The sequence below is a fragment of the Sinocyclocheilus rhinocerous genome, unplaced genomic scaffold (genome assembly GCF_001515625.1).
Source record: "Sinocyclocheilus rhinocerous isolate Xijiao unplaced genomic scaffold, SAMN03320098_v1.1 scaffold494, whole genome shotgun sequence".
NCBI lineage: Eukaryota > Metazoa > Chordata > Actinopteri > Cypriniformes > Cyprinidae > Sinocyclocheilus > Sinocyclocheilus rhinocerous.
The window spans coordinates 34071-41253 of NW_015628684.1; the positions used below are offsets into that span (position 1 = coordinate 34071).

A 7183-nucleotide genomic window follows, 5' to 3' on the forward strand; every position below is an offset into this window, starting at 1 on the left:
GCGGCATTATGCAAATCTTCCCACATCGTGACGTAGACATGTGGGGGCGTGTTTAAACGAGGCGTTTTAGGAGGGCGTGGACGAGTCTTAACTTTTATAAAGAATATCTCTTTGGCTTTGAGACTTTAGTCTTAGCAACTTTAAGGATCTTATCTATGCACAAACAGCTTGTAACACTCCAAAGAGAAAGGAAAATTTGAAACTGCATCATATGACCCCTTTAACATTAGCATATACTTTTTAGTGTTTTGCAAAAATACCTTCTGTGCATGTGCCCTCAGATGAAATCCTGCAGGCGCCCGTGCTGTTGACATGTTGACAGCGGTTGGAGTCACTTTGCGTTGCAGCGTAAGTGTGTGTGGTGTGTCTGTAGCAGTATCTCAGCATCAGCATGTATTCACTCGGCTGTCACCGTGGTGGTTTTCCTTACAGTAACAGTGGGGAATGAGTTGTGTCAGTGTGTCGACATGAGTGTAGTTGACACCCACCACACTGGCTGCAGAGCTTCCCACTGACGATCTCATCGCAGTGCACGTCTATCACGGTGAGTGTTGCTGTCAGTCAGTGTCTCTGCTGTGAAGAGCTTGCAGACATAGAAACACATGTACTAGTGTATTCACTGGTGTCCTAACTGACCACAAGCACTTCACACTGGGTCTTTCATATGTAACTACATCATTAGGCACACATAGAATCTGCACACTGATTGGAACAGGATTTTGGACCAGTAAGATTTCACTGGGTAGGGCTACAAAGCAGAAATAAACATCAAGTGACTGGACACAGGTGAATGACATACAATATCATTAAATTCAAATTTCAATCCATTTAATTTGACCCAAAACAAAAAGGCAAATACAAACAGGCTAGAAGGTATTAATATACAGTCATTTATAAGCAATTTCTTTAAGTCTGCGTTTTTGTAGTTTGATGGCTCGAATACATATAGAAAAATTGCATAATAAACGTTCCCCTTTCTAATCTTTCAGTTTGTGCAGTTGCACCATTTGTTTTTATTTACCAACCTATAAAGTAAGGATACACAATATTTTGATACTGATAAGCCAATAATGTTTTGAATTATGGCCAATAACTGATAAATGGCATTGATAAAAATTGTATTTAAAATTGACACAAACAAAAAACTAAAATATAAAACAAATACAAAATAAAACAATCATTTGGGAAGTGACTATATATATATATATATATATTCATTTAACAGTAATATAAAATAAAATTTAGTGTAAAAATAAACTATAAGTGAATGATAGAAGACAGCAGGGGTTACAAAAAATATATAGAAATCAGCATGTAAAATTAAACTACCAAAACCGATAAATTAAAAATTTTTAATCTGTGTGTGACCCTATTTCAACAGAGCTGTGACTATTTTACATATAAAGGCAGCTTAAAGTTTTAGTAAATTAACCCAAACATTTAATAAACAAAAAGTTACAGAACACATTCAAATTCTGTAGAAATCTTCAAGGCCTTCTGCAGATTTCTGTAGGTGCAGATTCAGTGCAGGTCTACATATCAGTTTAATTACATCCTATCTTAAGCTCTTTCATATCTGTAATACAAGTAAAACGTAACATGTGTCAGCACAAAACATAAGGCCAGTAAGTGAAAGACAGTGGATTTGCAGTGGATAAGAAGGTCAGTTTATTGTCAATACCTGTAGGTCAGCCATTTTGGCTCTTCAGCCGACTGTCAGTGCCAGAGGGTGAAGTATTTTGGTTCTACAGCTCGTCGTGAATTGCAGGGCCATCAGTCTAGTCGAGTGCACCTATCATGAGCAATGCCCCAGTGCTGCTGTCCCTGACTAGTATAATGAAGGAATGATCTGCATAGAAGATTTTTGGCTTCTGCACATCCTCATCCTCATGCATACCGTCCTTGCTGCCGGACTCAGGGGCCAGCTCGAGGGACGTCCAATGCAGCACGGCTCCCAAGTGGAGCTTCCCCTGTCCCAAGCTTGACGTGGCGGAGAAATCAGCTGATGTCTCGTTCCACGCATCTACCAGGCCTAATGCGGCTAGCTGCTTCTGAGAGAGAGTAAGGAGGGAAAAAACAGAAGTAGAGGAAAAGAGTGCAAGAAAACAGAGAGAATTTAATGTATTTTCATACAAAATGATTTCTGATTCAGAAGGCAGGTGAACACTAGACCCCAAAATCCTTCTCTGCTCCAAATGACTAAGATGGTGCGAATCAATTATGCAGATTACATAAAAGAAAAGCTCAAATATGAGCCAATAGAGACCTTAAAAAATAAAACATTCATGCCCTTTTATGACTCACAATGCTGGAAATGGAAAACAAACACACACACACACACAGACCAGTCCTCTTCAGACAGGTAGAAAGGACAAATCAAAGCAAAACATAAAGTGTCACTGTAAATCAATAATGTTTCAAAAATTCAGTTGTTTCCCCTCTTCATTGTCTCCCCTTTATTTTAAAGGCATGACAGATGCCCTTGTTGGCGGTGCGGGCGGTACAAAGTATGCGACAGGAGCTGAAGACGGTGGCCGAGGGAGAGCTGCTTATGAATAATTTAAAAAAGATCTCTCTGACCTCGGCCCGCTTTTGTTTTCATTTCAGATATGAATTTGGCAGAAAGATGCTCGCTGACAGGTAGTTTATATTCCCCCTGGATGAGATCCAGGATAAACGACAGTTACCCGCATAGAGAGTGAGAGACTGCGAGGGAGATGGCGAAATGAGGAACAGGAGATAATAAGTGAACTGCTGTGGGAAGATTGAGAGACACCCAACGTGTTTGTGAAAGCCGAGACCGAATGGCAAGTGCTTTAACTGAATGATTAAGCACTCTCGCCTAAATGACTATTGTAATTAAAACCGAGCGCATGCACACTCTATCTTGTTGCAAAAATGATGCGAGCTCACTGGGAATGGCTGAGTTGGCGTGCTAGCTAGATTTGTGCAAAACTCAGAATTAAAGAATTGGCTCCAAATCAATGAATAAGTTGGAAATCTAATTGAATTGTCCTCACCTGACAGGAAGTTAAATTGGAATTTGCATTAGAATGACAGAACAGCAATTCAACAAACGAATGCATTCTGGGAAAAGAAAAATTCTATAAACCTATTTATTTTTACACTTAAAGCAAGGCTTAATCAAATTTGCTTTTCTAGATAATAATGTAAAAATTACAGTATAAATTTGTTGGAATTCATTTATTCTTATTTAAATTCAAACTTTTTTGATTTTTCATTTTTCTTGATACGACAGTGGAGATCTGACATGAAGCAAGTAGGAGAGAGAGACAGGGATGGGATTGGGAAAGGTCCATGAGGCAGGATTCGAACTTGGGACACCCAAAGCGCAAATGCACCATACAATATGTCGGTGCGCTGCCCACGAGGCTATCAAACTTGAATTGCGATCAAACACTGTATATACCAAGACGGTAAGTGCAACCCACACTTTCAGCATAATAAAGGGACATTTTTGCATTCCACTGGTTCTGCTGGTTTCCCATAGTTTTTCTGTGTAAAAGGATATCTTTGACTTTTGTGCAGAGTCTCGCACATGGCATGGCATTGTGCTCAAGTTAAAATAAGTCTGACTTCTTAAAAAAGCCCTTTTTTTTTAAGAGAGACCTTTTTTTTGCCCAGTCCACTGGACCGATATGAAATATATGCTTTTTTATGCTATTTGAGCACAAGTAACTATATTTAGGGGACAGTTCATGTCAAGGTTTTGTTTCTAATTTGAAAAATGTTATTTAAATGTGAGTTTGGCAATCAGTATTTGAGATTTCACTATTTTCCCATTCAAGTAGACAGGAGTTGGTCTTGCATGCCTAAAAAAGCCATCCGGAGGCATTGCAAATATGGCCACTGAGTGAACTGGCTTTTCTTCGAAAGGGACTTTGAAGTAATTCTGCATCTTGTTTGCTACCTCAATTCAAATTCAGCAATTAAAAGCCATTCTCAGTTCGATTCCGAATGGGTGCACAACCCAGGCGCTGGCATAGTGATTTGAATCAGAGGTTGTTAAAGGGGAAAAAAGGTGGAAAACAAGAGAAAGATGGACGGAGAGGTTGATAATGAGGCAGAGAGGTGGGGGAGGCTGTCACCTGCGCTAACACTGTTCGACCCTCTGCGGTTCTCTCTCTCTCTCAACAGTCTCGGCACACACCTGCACTAATGCACTTTTATTGTCCTCATCCATTATTCTCCTTCTCCTACCTCTTTCCTCCATCACTTCATCACTGCCTCATCCTGTCAGCCGCTGAGCCACCTCTGTGGCATCCTCATCCCTCATCTGACCATCCTCCGCTTGTTTAATTCCTCTCTCGCCTGCTCTATGTGCTCCCTGTCTTTTTCCCGCTCTGATCCGAATGTCCAGGCTTGTATCTAAGCATGTATTTATGTTCAGGAGAGTGACGGTCTTTCCTCTCTGTCTCCTGAGGCTTTCTCACCCTCTCTCGTGGCGGTATGTCCTTGCTATTCAGGCCGACACCGCATTGGGCGAATTTATTTCCCTTTAATTAATTCTCTGTGTTGTCTCGGAGGGTTTTTCCTTGCACCTCTCTAGCTTTCCCATTGTAACTTTGATGTTTTCCGGCACTATAGACGCAGATCCGCTCCTTGGCCGTGTAGCCTTGACCCGAAGCAGCTTGTTGCCACAACCATGACATGGCGCCGTGTGTTACTACGACAATGCTGTCTCTAGCAATTAGAGCCACATGCAACATTAGCAGACATCTCCTAGCCTGCATTGTGACAGGCTCTATAAATAGCATGCCTCTTTCTTTGTCTCGCTCCATCTCGCTCTTTCTCCTTGGGATGGCGGCACCTCTCGGGATGTGTGGATTTGCTGAGGTCACTTCATTTTTAAAAACATTCAGCGTTTAAATATTCAACATGGGCTGTCGTCGTGCAAGCGTTCACCCTAGAAGCCCCCGGGGCCCGACGGTCAAAAAAAATGCTCATTTTGCATATTCACTTAATCCAGATCTCCAAGATGCCACACAGCTATTGAGTCATTTGAAGCTTGGCCTCGCTTCTACAAATTCCAATGGAGCTCACAGGACGCCCCGAAGGAGGAACAGGTAAAACCTCCCTAGGTGCAGTGAGCCCCAAATGAATTAATGACACATTTGCGAAGAAAAGACATGCCCAGCAGGCAGCCGGATTGAGTGATGGGTCTGCAGATGAGTACAGTAGTTTCTGCACTGGAAACAGATGACAGGAGGCTAATAAATATCATGTAGTAATATGGCACACAGACTCCCAACTAATGCAGTAAATGTGATGGGCAGATGGAGGAAAACGAGAGAGGGCGAGAGATGGAGCGAGGAGGAGGGCTGTGTAAACATGGTTCAGCTCTAATGCTACTCATTGGGTGGAAATGGAGCGTCTCTATTTTCCTCTCTTCTCACTCTCTCTTCCTGTCTGTTTCTTTCTCAAGCCAAAGTTTTCCAAATGCAGCCTATCCTTGCGCTCCATTTTTTAGCAAACTCTGCATTATACTGTAGCATAATTCAAGCGCATACATCAATAAACACAACTACAAAAACATACAGCTCATGAATAACGCACAAGAAGATACAGCCCTGGAGTCGACTGAATGTTGTATTTTCTATACAACATGATGGTGCATGGGAATGTAAGGGGTGGAGATGGCCTAGCAGCGGCACATGGAGCAACTCCAGCAACTGTTTTATTCAGCCTCGCAGCATCACAGCAGTCAGTTCGCCTTTTACAAAACGTCTTGGATATTATTCAGTGGCAAGTTCTTTATCACTGTCAATGTCTCATTTACATTTTCTGTCTCTCTCTCTTTCACTTTCGTCCCCTTCTTCTTCACACACAATATTATAATTATTTTTTGTTTATCCTTTGCATCACACTCTGTCACAAAGAACTTCACACTGTTTATCTGCTTCCTGGAATCACAATCACAACAACTGCACACAAGAGAAACTGGTTCAAAACAGAGCTGTGTTAACATATGAAATGGATATATTAAATTTGAAGAATTAGTGTGTCAGCAACTTTGACATTTCATTACAAATGCTAATGACAAACAGTTCTGGGAAAACAAGCACTGATTCCAAATTGGTTAACTATATATTTTAAAAAATGATTTGAAGCAACTGATTTCCAAAATATTAGATTTTATTTACAGAACTTGTGTTATAAATGATATATAATTAGTACGCCATCATTTCTTTCGTGCTACATAGTGGAACCACTGAGGCTCAACTTAAATGAACAGTGTGATCACTGCAAACCAATATCCAAATGAATGATTCTTATGAGGTTGCACAGTGAATCAAAAACACTTCTGAATCAATGGAAGCAGTTACAGAACCCTCCCCCAGGGGGAGCCTCCAACTTAAGTTGAAAGATGCATAATGTAAGGGTCACACAGGGTGGCCATCAGGAGTCTGCTAACAGAAATAACTGTTATAAGATAAATCACACATAATTTTTTAAGGCAAAGATCATTTTACAGCACTAAAACATTCATTTATTTGGTATCTGTAAACAGTTACTTCATCAGGGTTACTTCATCCTAAAAATTGAAAATGTTGTCATTAATTATTTACTCATGTCCTTCCAAACTCACAGATCTTTTCATTCATCTTTAAAACACAAATAAAGATTTATTAAACCTGAGAGATGTTTACTTTGATGTGCTCTATGTATGTGACTTGATCAACGTTTATATGTAAATAAAAGCCTAAATTAAATCTGTTCATCATATGAAGCAATTATGTCTTGGAATAAACCCCTCCATTTATATAGATATATTCATGAACTTTAAGCATCAATGTTTTGATGTAATAAGACTTCCAATGTAGGGACAGAAATCTCTTAGGTTTCATTAAAAATATTTTCGTATGTGTTTCATCAAAGTTTTAATGGGTTGGAACAACATGAGAGTAACTGAGGACAGATTTTTTTTTTTATTATGAATGAATGATTCAATGATTTCAGGGGTCATTTTATAAAAATAATTATTTTGTTAATTTTTGTTTATTTAATATAGTTAGGGCTAATTATTAGACTGCATTTATGACACTTCTGTCTCTCATTAAAATGTCTTTTGCAATACAGTAATTACATCTATTTCTGAATTGCTCTGTTGACAACTGAAATGATCTCATCATTTGGTGCCAGACTGATAAGGGCAGTAAAA

General features: G+C 39.7%; 1 pseudogene; it reads right to left on the reverse strand.

Moving 5' to 3' along the window:
• Positions 1–1745: 1745 nt before the first annotated feature.
• Positions 1746–7183, reverse strand: part of LOC107738081 (serpin H1-like) — a 21562-nt pseudogene continuing 16124 nt past the window's right edge.